The sequence below is a fragment of the Silene latifolia genome, unplaced genomic scaffold (assembly GCF_048544455.1).
Source record: "Silene latifolia isolate original U9 population unplaced genomic scaffold, ASM4854445v1 chrun_scaffold_16, whole genome shotgun sequence".
NCBI classification, from domain to species: domain Eukaryota; kingdom Viridiplantae; phylum Streptophyta; class Magnoliopsida; order Caryophyllales; family Caryophyllaceae; genus Silene; species Silene latifolia.
The window spans coordinates 11011307-11026343 of NW_027413123.1; positions in this window are offsets into that span (position 1 = coordinate 11011307).

Consider the following 15037-nt stretch of genomic DNA (forward strand, 5'->3'; position numbering starts at 1 on the left):
AGCGTCTTGCCCAAGAATCCGCTCGGATTCCTCAGCCCAGATCCGGCCGTCCCGACTCCCATCCGCACGGATTGTAAAGACAAAGACGTTTTCATTCTTCTAGCAACGATAAGAGAAGCCCTTCTCTCGGAGAATCCCGGAGTCTCCTTGCTCAACTTAAAAAGTGTAATTACTAGTTTAGCCCTTAGTTAACCCTAATGCATCCTCCCTAATTTTCACTATAAATACCCCATTAGTCTAATTAGAGGAGCATGTTCTTCTTATCAATAATTAGTGTAGTTAATATCAATCAAATCTCTCTTCAATATTGTAATCAAATATTAATCAAGTTTTAATCCAAGTTTTAGTTCTTTAATCTCTCTCTTGTTCTTACTTTATTTTGGGTAATTGAAGATTATTTGGGTTATTATTGGGAGATTGACAACCTCTCAATCTAGGATTCAAGTACTTCTATTATTCTTGCTTTATTATTGGAATCATTAGTAGGTATAATCTCTTAATCCCTTTTTAATTATTGCTAATTACTTTCATTTATTCATCATGTTTCATTATGTTAGTATGATTGACAACCTTTCTAGCATGATCAATATGATAATGAGTGAGTAGTCTCTTAGCTACGGTTTAATGGGTGATTAGGGGAAACCAACATGGGGAATGATTCATACTTAAATTAATATGCTTTCATATCTTATTTGCTTGCTTGTTTTGATCTTAGTCCATGCACATGTTATATTTGATGAAATGCTAAGCCTATGAATCCTTGCATTTACTATCATCTTCTATCCTTTCAACTTGACTTGTAAGACATAACCCAACTCGAGTCTTGTTAGACCATGCATGTGTTGAGTAGGAAAGATTAAGTCGACTTGTAGGTGTTGTACAATCTAATCGATTCGGCTCCGGGACCCAAACTTTCCTAGGATTGTAAGATATAACCCAACTCAATCCATCACAACAATAATTGCTTGCTTATAATTTGAGAACATGTTTGTATGATCATATCCCATGATTCCCCTATGAACCCATGACACCCTAGTGCTTTTAATCAATTGTTTACACCCTTATTTTATTTACCTTGTTAGTTTATTTTCATTGCTATTTTAGTTTAGTAACCTTCTACATCAACCCAATTTGTGACACCCCTAGACACCACTAGTTACAATAGAATCTTCATTTCAATACCCGTCCCTTGGGATCCGACCTTTACTTGCCTCTTTACTAATTGTAGAGTTGTTTGTGAAGTATAAATTGTGTTTTGTATCGACCATTGACCAACGACCACATATGCTTAATTGTGAACACGAAATGGACTCGATCACTTCCTCTCAAGACAAGACTTGGAAACTGAAGTTATACCTGATGAAGCTATAACTTCAAATCCAAACCAAGATATAGAATCCAATGTTATACTTGGATCCACTATAACCCCAGGATTAAACTCAGGGGGAACACTTCGTGGTTCCCAATCATTTGAAGAAGGTGAGCCTAATTCGAATAACATTGACGCACCTTCAGCCTATATGAAATGGAAATATAAAGACTCTCATCACATGGAAAACATTCTTGGGAACTTACGAAGAGGTGTTCAGACTCGTAGAGGTTTGAACAACTTTTGCTCTTTCTATTCCTTCCTCTCCAACATTGAACCTACAAATATCAAAGAAGCCCTTACTGAATCAGATTGGATTGTTGCCATGTAAGAAGAATTGCAACAATTCGAAAGGAATAAAGTTTGGCACTTGGTTCCTAGACCAAGAGATAGATCTGTCGTTGGAACAATATGGGTATTCAGAAACAAACTAGACGATACAAGAGTTATAGTACGGAATAAAGCAATATTGGTTGTGCAAGGGTACAATCAACAAGAAGGAATAGATTATGACGAGACCTTCGCCCATGTCGCTCGTCTAGAGGCTATACGATTATTAATAGCCTTTACAGCTTACAAAGGAATGAAACTATATCAAATGGACGTTAAGATTACATTCCTTAACGGTTATTTGAACGAAGAAGTCTTTGTAGAGCAACCTTCTGGATTCCTGGACAACAAGTTTCAAAACCATGTTTATAAATTAGATAAAGCTTTATATGGTTTGAAACAAGCTCCTAGGGCTTGGTACGATAGATTATCAAAATTTCTTCTTGAAAGCAACTTCAAGAGAGGATATGTTGACAAGACTTTGTTTCTAAAATATGAAGATTACGACTTATTAGTTGTGCAAATCTATGTTGATGATATTTTTTTTGGTTCAACTAATGACAAATTGTGCAAGTACTTTTCAGATTTGATGACCACAGAATTCGAAATGAGCATGACGGGAGAACTCAAATTCTGCCTTGGACTTCAAATTCAATAAACAAGTGAAGTAATTAAGATTCATCAACAAAAATACATCAAGGAACTAATCAGAAAATTCGGAATGGAAAATTCTCATTCTATGTCCACTCCCATGGTCACAGATAAGAAGTTAACATTAGACGAAGATGGTAAGTCTGTTGATGAAACAACATACCGAGGTATGATTGGCTCACTCCTTTATTTAACTTCTAGCCGTCCAGGTATTATGTTTAGTGTATGCGTATATGCTCGATTTCAATTGTGCCCTAAAGAATCGCATATGATTGTAGTTAAGAGAATCTTGATGTATTTACTTGGTACATCGAAATTATATCTGTGGTATCCTCTTGGATGTAACTTTGATCTCATAGGATATTCAGATGCAGATTATGCAGGTTGTTCGCTTGATAGAAAAAGTACTTCAGGCATCGCAACGTTTGTTGGACCGTGTATTATCACGTGGGGGTCAAAGAAGCAAAATTCAGTTGCCTTATCTACTACTGAAGCCGAATATATTGTTGCCGCTTTGGTATGTTCTTAACTTTTATTATGGCTTAAGCAACAATTATGTGACTATAGTATAGATGTAGGATGTATTCTTATTTTATGTGATAATACGAGTGCTATAATTATTTCCAAAAACCCAGCACAACACTCTGATACTTAGAATATTGATATTCGACACCATTTTCTACGTGACCATGTTGATAAGGGGAATATAAAACTTGAATTTTGTAGCACAGAAAAACAATGGGCAGATATTTTGACAAAGGCCTTGGCTAGAGAACGTTTTGAGATTTTACGGTTGGAAATTGGTTTAAATGATGGCAACTAAACTTGTCACAAATATTTACGATCTTTATGACGGACTAGAAATAGACGAGATTGTATGACTGTGTCCGTATTTTCCGTTGTAAGTATATTCTTGTTAAATATTATATTATGTTACGAGAATAGTCCTTCTGCTAGTCATATATTATGTGTATCTTTACAAACCAATTTTCTCATCACAATATTTCCTTATTATATCTTTTAGCCAAAAATTGGTACCCAAAATATCCTCACAATCTTTGCAAATATTTACCCATGTGACTTACCTAATGTCTATTATCATATGTTTGCCATATCTAATAAAAGATTTACCTTAATCTAATCTTTCCTAACCTATATATATATTTAAAAAAAAAGGAAAGAATCTTAACAGAATCCGTGGCCGCCTATACACACTAACCTATTCTTACCATAACTCAATTTCTTCTACCACTTCATAAATATCCCACCTCCCTCACGTCTCTATCACCCTCACAACTCTCAATATTTTCACTTTCTTAAAACTCTCCCACACTCAACCTCACCATCCATCATCATCATCATGTCTCCGCCAACAACTCGCCTCAACTCACCATCAACTCGGTCTTCTACTAAGACCGGGTCATCCAAACCACCATGCAATATGCCTAATCACACCGCAACCACTTCCTCACCTCAACCAAACCCCAAACCAACTAAACCCGATCATAACCGGGTTGATACTAATCTCGGGGGAATGCGTCGTAAGCTTAACAAGTTAAGAATAAGGACATTGGTGTTGAGGATTCGGTTGAAGAGACCGAAGTTGTGGTTAGCTGTGATGGTCATCAAACAACCTTGTTTCGAGAAAATATGCCGAATGCTACGGTAACGGGTCTTGATAATGTTCGTCTTACCATGGAGGAAAGGACTCGGGTGAATCGTGTTTTGCGATATGGTATTCATGGAGGACGATGTTATCCCGAAAAATGGTATACAAAGATAGAAGCTTTGCAGTTCTTCAAAGATTTCTTGACTTATCAAGAATGGACAAAGATTTGTTCTATGTACAGTCCCGTTTATCCTATTGAGGTAATTCAATTTTAAGCTTCGGTTTCGGTTAAGAAGAATGTGTTGCATGCAATGGTTAATGAGTCTGAAGTCACTATTTCCCTTGACGATTTTCGCACTCTGTTTTCCGTCCCTGATGATGGGTTAGAAATTAACCCGAGTGCGGAATGGGGGTATGTGACAGAGGAAGAAAAGCTTCAATTAAGCGTTCCTTTGATGATGGTGTTACGGGGTCTAGTAATATGTTGGCGGGTATGTTTACACCCAAATTGAAATTCTTTTTAAATTTTCTATGGAACACGGTTGTTCCAAGGAGAGGAGGCCGTGACAAGTTGTCGAGTTATGAGATAGTTTTGGTCTCTAAATGGCTTGAAGGTGTTAGGTTAGTCTTCCCCGACTTGTTTTTCATCATATTATCCAAACAAGTATTTCCGTCACCAAGGACAAATTTTATACTACTTTGGATTTGCCCTTTGGTATGTGGATTTCTCGTATTTTGGAACACAAGGGGGTTGTCGGTCCTACTAGCTATGGGATCATGGTCAAAGACGAGATGTGTGATACACATCTCAAATTAATGAAAATAGTCGTGGTTGGACCCGAATTAGTCTTTTTGTCTAAAGGTAGTGTGATGGAAAAGTCGTCGGATGTTGTGGTGGTCGTGGAACAAAAATTGGACTCGTTTATGACAAGTTTTTGTGAAAAAATGGATGTTCAAAATAAGTTGATTGCGGAGTTGGTCGCGGGAATGGCAAAGGAGAAGGATGTGGCTTCGGTCTCTAATGTTACGGGTAATGCCGAAGTCCTAACCTACTTGCATGGGTTAGAGGGACGTATTGAGGCTATGGCTTATGATGCGGATAGAGCGGCTCGGGAATGTGTCCGTCAATCTGATTTGTTGGCTATCTTGGCAAGTCAAGGAGGGGCTATTTGGCGAGAAAGGGAGGCTATGCATGCGGAGATGGACTTATTTTCGAGGCTACCAAAGCATTGTCTTTGAAAGTACTTAACTTTGAGGCGTGTCTCACGGCACAAGCCAATCATGTGCGGTCTTGCTTCGATCGTCTCGACTCTCTTGAGTTTAGGACTCGTCACGGTTATGTAAACCCCAACGTTGTAAAACGCGACTTTCCCTAAACCCGTCCTAATCCCATTCCTTGCTCTTTTCCTTTTGCTTTTATTGAACTAATATTTTGATGTTTGTCTATTCGGCCTATTTTGGCGCTTCATACTATATTCAGCCCATTGACATACTTTGTTTATTCGGCCCATAGGCTTTTACATTTCCGGTTTGTATTAGACATATTCTATTATGCTTTCTTATCATAGATTTGTTTCTCGTTCTATAATATGTGTTTACATGTTTATTTCTTTCCTCGGTCTATATTATTCTAGTTGTTTTATGTCTTGTTCTCGTCTCTTCGATGATGTCAACAGGGGGAAGAAATGACCAAGGCTTAAGTATTTGCCTAAGCTTGCTCCTTGTCAGAACCTTTAATCTCTTAAGGTCCTTAGATGCTATATTTTGAATATAAGTAGCTTGTTCTTGCGTTCGACTGACTATTTTATTTATAGTATTATGTTGAGGGGGATCTTGTGCTTAGTCACAAATCATAAGAGACTTGTCATCATCAAAAAGGGGGAATTTGTTGGACCATATAGTTATATGTTTTGTTTTGATAATGACATGTATGATTTATATCATATATATACTCTTGCGCGTAATCGTTTTTTAGTCTTTGTTAGATTTAATAAAGGTTACCATAGCAAACATTGTTATAGCACCCATGGCTATAACATTGAAGATTTATGAAGCATCATTGAAGTAATGTTATAGCTGCTTGAGCTATAACATTGAATATTGCTAAAGCATCATTATGACTACTTCATTAACAATTATGGTGATCACTCAAGCAAAAGACATGATCAAGTCTATAAGAAGCTCAAGATGAAGAGCTTATGATCAAGATGAAGAGATGATCCTACTACTGAAGATCTCCAGGAAGATTAGCTAGTATAGGACATCATCTAATGACGATATCTTTGGAAGTGATACTGGAAAGGTAAAGTTATAGTTATTTCATCTATAACTTTACTTACCAAGCTTAATGTTACATTCATTTATGTTATAACATTAGAATGCATTTTGAAGGCACGATTTTAAGGCTTTAAAATTAATTTTCGAAAGCTCAAATTACCTATATATTTTCGAAAATACATGTATGTATGATTGTGGAATGATGCGGGTTAAGATTGAATAAATTACATATATCCTATTGGTTAATAAAACGGCTTTTGAGTCGCCATGCTACCTGGGGTTTGCTAAGTTGTTCAAACATAAACCCTAAATCCACACCCCTTATTTCGACTAGGGTTTTCGAGTGAGTTGGGCTTATGAGCCATTTCTCTTAATCGACTATACTCCTTGTGCAAGTAATATATTAGGTTAAATCTAGAAAAGATTGTCTTAAGATATTGTATCTTAAACAATTATTTAGATTTACCTTATTAACTTATTTGAAATATCTTGCGGATTAAAATAAGGAAATATAAGATTTGTTTCTTGTGAAACAAATCATCCTTCATCACGGAATCATGAGGGTTTCGAATAAAACCATAGGTGCCTCCTTTACTATATATACATATATGCTTTAATCTTTCAAAATAACTTTTTGCATAGTAAAATCCCTTTGCAAACAAATTGAGTTTAAATCTTAATCAAATAATATATTTGTTTTTGCATTAGAAAATCTTTACGAAAAGTCGTGCTTTAATTTTCTTATTATTCCAAAAGATTACGTTACTAGATAATAGTACTTAAACACTAGGTAGTATCACGCGCTTTGCGCGGTCAGTTTTATAATTTTATTATTATAATTGAAGAAAAATAATACAATTCATATATGACCTTTAATATTTTTACTTCTAAATAAAAATAAATTATTTTTTCTCAAATTTAATTTTGTAGGTTTAATTTCAACGTTTTAAAATAAAATACATACAATTTTAATTAAATAAGGGATAATTAATTATACACGATCAACGTTTTATAAATAAATTTGTGACTTATCGAATATCATACACTCTCCATTATTTTATACGAATAATGCAACAATCAACATTAAATTCTCAAATTATATCATTTCACGATACGTACGTTATGTCCCAAATCAATTAATATTTGTTCAAAATTATGTGAATATAATTTTATGTATAACGTGTGATATTTGTGTATCAAACATATAGGATCCACACTCAATTTATTCAAATGTTTTGATTGTGTGTTGCATGTGCTATGTGTCAAACATATCAATAAGAAATTTATACTTTTTGTTTTTGTAAACAACTATATATAATGATGTTTAAGAATTTACCTGTAAATAAAATAGGTTGAACTTTTTCAAATTTTATTTTTTGAGGTTTAACTTTATTGTATTTAAAAGAAAACATATAAAATATTTAAGTAAAAGTAATATTTAGCTTGTCATAATCAATATTTTATACTTGAAGTATGCATATTTAATTGAAGATATTAAAGAAAAATGTAACGTGTTTTCTACTTTTTCATTTTGTTTATAATACTATATTACTTAATAATCATTTTTTTGTTTTGATTAATCAAATGCACTCGCGATCACTGTGTACATACATAATCGTACACATACTCGTTATCACACTATTTAAACCTATCAAAACCTCATATATATTCAATTTCTCGCAACATAATTTTTTTTTTTCATTCCCACACTGTAAAAACTTATCTCTTAGTAGTTTAATTTAAAATATATTTTTAATAAATACAATGACTCTTTCAAATATATTTTTCTTAATGGATTTAATGATCTAAGTTTTATAAATTTCTAAAAATGTTTTTTTATGAAAATGTAAAAGATTGTGAGAAACACTCACTTTAATCATCGCTACATATCAATATATTTCAATAAATATAATGAAAATTATACTCAATTGAAAACATTTTTCACAATGAACGTAATTTTTTACATTTTAGATTTTTTATCAAAATAATTTTTATAAGGTTTAAAATCAAATTACCGTAATTATTTAATATAAATTTATTAAACTATAATTAATATTTTGCTGAGATTTATACAGCATTTATTAGGTTCAGCTGTAATTAATGCTTGTATTTAAGGCTGGATTGACACATGGCGCATCCACAACGCTTCAACTTGCTTATATATATATATATATATATATATATATATATATATATATATATATATATATATATATATATATATATATATATATAAGATTGTTTCTTACTCATTCAATTGTGTGAACACTTAAAAGAACAATCAAGTGCTTTCTTATTAACGTAAGTTAGATAAAACCGAGCATTTAACGATACTCATTTAAGTGACAACTAGAGTTAGTTGTACGAGTGAGTTAGTAATTTTGTAATCCGTAGAAAGGTACTAAAATTATTAATCGAGAATAGTGGACGTATGTTTCGATTTGTGAAACTGAAACACTTTAAACCACGTGTGTCAATCATTCTTATTGTACGTTTTATTTACGTTTTAACTCCATCTAGTTAATTAGTTAAAGTTTAATCAATAAACTTTAAGTAATTAATTTTTAACTCACGCTCATACGAACATTCCAAAAAGTGGGTTAATGTTTTAGATACTCAATTCACCCCCGCCCCCTCTTGAGTATTTCAGATCGATAGACTCTTCATCTAGAGTCTGAGATATCGAGTATATCTCAAGTTATTGGTCTACTTGAGATGAGCAATACCAAACTGGGTAGGTTTCCGGTTATTGGCCTACCTATTACCCTGGCATGGTTTCAGGTTATTGGCCTGCTCCGGGTTGACCATCATTTTTGGATACTCTTATGAGTCTATGGATATGTCGTTTGGGGGTCAAGGGTCCGTACTTTTACGCCTTCACTGGTTAAGGGTCCACACATTTACGCCTTAACTAGACATTATATCCCTCAAGAGTCTGGCTAGTCTTAGACATGGGTTCACGGTTACGTGTCCCGCCATAGAGTTATTTTGGTGTTAGGTTATTGACAACAGCGTTTAGGGTTTCAGGTTATTGGCCCTAGGCGGTGCTCGTTCTTGTCTCGTGTTATTCTATGTCTTTATGGTCCAAGTTTTGGATGTTTTATATCACTCGTATTTTTTCATTACTCATTTCATATGTCATTCAGGTAAATTGGTATTATTCCTTTTTCATTATAACCACATTTTTCACGGTATTTCATATAATCATGTAAATAACATGGAATTTGTAAGTTGGTGACACATTTTAAATTAATTATGTGGTATCACTTTTATGGCTTGTTTACTCACTCATTTGTGATTATATACTTTGATATTTAATTACCATGAAGTTCACATGTTTTCATATTTTAAATGGATTATATGTTATCTCTTATTATTTGCTCATAACTGTTTCCTGATTTTTCTTAAGTCATGGCTGGGAGGACTCCTAGTTACTCCCCACTGACAGTGGTTGTTGATTTTTTTTTTCAGGTTGACGTGCTTCTTGGTCATGGATGGGTTTTGTGAGAGAGAGAGAGAGAGAGAGAGAGAGAGAGAGAGAGAGAGAGAGAGAGAGAGAGAGAGAGAGAGAGAGAGAGAGAGAGAGAGAGAGAGAGAGAGAGAGAGATAATAAATAATAATTATGATGTTTAATAATCGAACCTTGTTGTTTTATTTTGGACGGGTTTTCATTCCCAAGAGTGCTTGTATGCGTAGTTAACTATTGCTTTATCTATTTTGGTAGCACTTAGAATTATTTTCATGGTGTTTCCGCCACCATGGACTATCACTAATATAAAATGCAATATTTGTCTAGTTTATTTGCACTATTCAATCCGGGGTGTTACAGTTGGTATCAGAGCCAGGACGCTCCCAACACTCTCGGATTAAAATAAGACTTAAACAAATATTAATTATGACTAAAAGAGAGTGGGGTAAAAACAAGTAAGGACTCTATTTATGTTTATATTATGGGTCTTTTACTTGCATATGATTATTGTTTTTATTTATTCGTTACTTGTGGCCAAGTAGTTGCTTGGTAATGGTAGTTAGGCTTGTACCACGTGAGTTATCAAATTGTTTTGGTTCAGATGAACACCTGACATGGAACAACAATGGTAATGGCGAAAATGAGAGGACTCATTTGATTGAAGCAACTTTATTGAAATTACTGGAGAAGGAGAACAATGCCCAACCAAATGAAAGGGGGAGATCCGTTTTTGAGCATTAAAGTCGCCACCAACCTCCGGTTTTCATGGGAGTCACTGACCCAGTCATCCTAGAGGGTTCGATATGTGAAATGGAGAACTTGTTTGTCATGACTCACATGTCTGAGGAAGAAAAGGTTGATATGGCTAGCGATTATTTCCGTGAAGAGGCGGATCGTTGGTGGGATCTCATGAAGGAATTACTAAAGGCTCAGTCCGGGTTTAGATGCGGCCAATTAAAGGAATGTGTGAAAGCTCGTTTCTATCCAAAGTCCCTTCGTTGGAAAAAACAAGAGGAATTTTTGGATTTGGAGCAAGGGAATATGGCGGTAGAGCAGTATACCAGCAAATTCATAGAATTGGCGCATTTTACTTCCACGATAATCCCAACTGAGAGAGAAAAATTTCGTCGCTATGAGTTCTGGTTTGCTCCCAAGGTTCGTACAACAATTGCAGCAGTCTCGGTCCCTTTCAAGAAGCTTACGACCGTGCTCTTAGTGTTTATGATGCGGTCCTAGACCAAGAAGCTCATGAACGTCGTTTGGCAAAGAAAATATCCGCTCCATCATCTTCTATTCAGGTGCCAGCAAAAAGGGTAAAGCTTGATAACACTTCAGGGGAGGCTCGTTCCAACCCTGCTCCTCAAGGTGACCGTCGATGTTACCATTGTGCTGGAGCTTATCAACCTGGAAAAAGTTGTTCCGGGAAGGATATAAGATGCTTTAACTTTCAAGGTTTAGGTCACACAGCAAGTCGCTTCCCTCAAAGGACGAATCAAGTTTCAAGGGATGGTAACGTGAACGATAAGGCTCGGCAGGCGCCTGCCCAGGGCCGTGTATTTATTATGAACCATGTGGAAGCTACGGCTCACCCAGATGTTGTAATCACCTATAAAAACTAGTGCAAAACAGTGGCGAAAACACTGTCGAATGGGATTAAATACACAAAGATTAAAAAATATAACATTATTAAATAGATAATATGGAATTTCTCAACAATAAAATCAAATGGTAAGTTTAAACAATTGCTACTTTTATAGAAAGGGCGAAAATAAAATTGCTCAGAAGTGTTCAAACTAAAACCATAAAAGAAAGTAGAAAAACAGATTAGAATCTGCAAACTACTCGCTAGCTCACACTGATATCCCCAGCCAAACAAATACCTGTTATGTTATAAACATAACAACCACAATCATTGCGGAGTAACACGACGTTCTCCTAGACATATCACACAATATAAATGATACAGAAGCAATACTATATCAAAAATAGATTAAAATATCAAAACATATATAACGAAATTAAGTTACCAATAGCACGCTTAGAATAAACGTCCTACATGCTTAAAAGCAAAATTCTTCAAATGACAGAATGGAAATAATATAGTTCAGGCCAGATTGTAACTTTAGCTATACTCCTTGTTGTTACTCAACATCTTATACTGGAACACCCCCATTTATCGAAGAGAATACCCCCAGCATCTTATACTGGAACACCCCCAGCATCTTATACCGATTAATTAAAACTGTAATAATACAATTTACTACACAGCGGAAATAAATAAAGAGAATACATAAATAAAAATTGTCTGAACTAAGTGAGTTAGAGAACTAGTTAGACTCGCTGGGACTGGTGAGGCGGGTGCATTACCATGAACAAAGGAACTTGACCACGAACAACGCATCAACTGATGGAAGAAAGAAAGAAATGCAGACTCGCCAATCTCGAGGAAAGTAGAAGGAACTAGATAAAAGGCAGGCAGCTTTCCCTCCTCAAGCTCTAAGTCTACGGGCTTCTCATCAGGAACCGAAGTTGAAGGTTAGGCCGACTTCTTTAGCTACTTCCGCATTTGATTTGTCTTTGTCCTCATGTGTCCCATGCTCACAAGTCAGATTATCTCAAGTACCTGTCAGTCAATCTGCTCCCCAAAAATTGGTTCATCAGTTGTTTACAGAATACACTGTCAACCAAACGGTTGAGTAGAGAAAACCAACAACAGATATAATGTTTTTAAAAATAATATCAGTTTAACTCAAGTAAATATATACCCAATAAATCGGTGCATAATCACAATAATCTCCGTACTCCTAACGACCTCCTCGATCCCGCAGGACCGGCATCAATCCCCTTGTACTCGTAACGACCTCCTTGGTCCGCAGACCGGCATCAATACTCCGAACTCCTAATGACCTCCTCGGTCCGCAGACCGGCATCTCAATAAAAAACGATAACCGTGGCAAAAATACAGTATATAAAGCAACCATAGAAATAAAATACACTCCTTATAAATAATCAGACAGTCTCATACTGACATCCAAAAGGCCAGTAACTATCAAACGTCGCCACAGTTATAACTGATATTTAAATAATAGTAATACATGTTGAGTAGGAATTCCCTACCTTTTAGCAAATCCAAGCACATAAGCCGAATTAATAATGATCTTTCTACAACGCCGAAATCTTGTTAAATAGTAAAGCGTGAAGACACTTAAGATGGTGAAGGTGGCTAAGACAGGGGCGCACAACGTGAGAGATCTCGGCTGTCTCGGTCTCGTCATTCTCTTGTCCTCGTCGTTTGCGGTCTCTCTCTCTCTCTCACTCCCCCCCCCCCTCTCTCATTTCTTTTCTTTGCTTTCCGTGTAACCACAAGACGGGAAAGGGAGGGAGATTATATATGTATGTAGGCTACCCTTGGTTAAAGTAATAATAATAATAATAATAATAATAATAATAATAATAATAATAATAATAATAATAATAATAATAATAATAATAATAATAATAATAATAATAATAATAATAATAATAATAATAATAATAATAATAATAATAATAATAATAATAATAATAATAATAATAATAATAATAAAATAAAATTAATAATAATAGTAATAATACTAATAATAATACTAATAATAATAGTAACAATAATAATAACAATAACAATAATAATAATAATAACAATAATAATAACAATAATAATAACAATAATAACAATAATAACAATAATAACAATAATAACAATAACAATAATAACAATAACAATAATAAGAATAACAATAGTAATAGTAATAATAATAGTAATAGTAATAGTAATAACAATAGTAATAGTAATAGTAGTAGTAATAATAATAATAATAATAATAATAATAATAATAATAATAATAATAATAATTATAATAATAATAATAACAATAATAATAATAACAATAATAATAGTAATAATAGTAATAGCAATAATAGTAATAGCAATAATAGTAATAGCAATAATAGTAATAGCAATAATAATAATAATAGCAATAATAATAATAATAATAATAATAATAATAATAATAATAATAATAATAATAATAATAATAATAATAATAATAATAATAATAATAATAATAATAATAATAATAATAATAATAATAATAATAATAATAATAATAATAATAATAATAATAATAATAATAATAATAATAATAATAATAATAATAATAATAATAATAATAATAATAATAATAATAATAATAATAATAATAATAATAATAATAATAATAATAATAATAATAATAACTGAAGAGTCTATCGATCAGAAATACTCAAGAGGGGGGGGGGGGGGGGATGAATTTAGGATTAAAAATTTTACCTACTTTTTCGATTTTATATGTATAATTAATTATTTGAAGTTTATGGATTAAACTTTAACTAATTAACTAATTAACGAATAAGAACGAAATAAACAAACGAACGAAAGAGAGAGACGCACGGTTTTTGAAGTGGTTCAGTTTCACAAATCGAAACCTACGTCCACTATTATCGATTAATAAATTTAGTACCTTTCTACGGATTGCAAATTTACTATCCCAACTCGTACAACTAACCCTAGTTGTAACTCATGTGAGTGTCGTTTAATACTCCAGTGACTAACTTACGCTAATAAGAAAGCACAGTTGATTCTACTAAAAGTTCACGTTAATGAATGAGTAAGAAATCAATTAACGATAACTAAAGAACGAATGCACAAGTTTATAAACACACGACCTTTTCGAAAATAGCAAAACGGTTTTCTTGTTTTGAAACACACGGTTTTTTCTCTTAAAAATAAAATCAATTTTATGCTTAACGGTCTTACTTTTAAATGTTGCAAAGTGTAAAGTATTTATAGTAATGGAGGGAGCATAGCTCTCTGTTTGCCCGAAACACTAATGGCCGAAATATAGATATGTAAGCAAATCATATGTTTATTATTTATTTCCTTAAAACCCTAAGAGATAATAGAGAATATTTCAAAAGATAAAATATAAATTATTCTTCTATTATCTTTTCCATAAATCTTAAGATATGATAAGATTTTCCATAACAAAAATATCCTTATCATAAATAACCATATCAAGTTAAATATAAAAGATATGTTATGATAATTCTAGAGAATAAAATCTTAGCAATAACAATCTTTTATTCCTTAAGGTAACACGAGTTAACACGACACATATGCCTCCTAATTCGTGAAATACCCTAGCTTGAGATTAGGTTAGATTTTTGGGTTTAAGAGTATGCCATGTTAAAACCCTAATTAGTAATATGGCTCAACTCATAAGTTGATCCAACATAATTATTAATTATAAGTTTA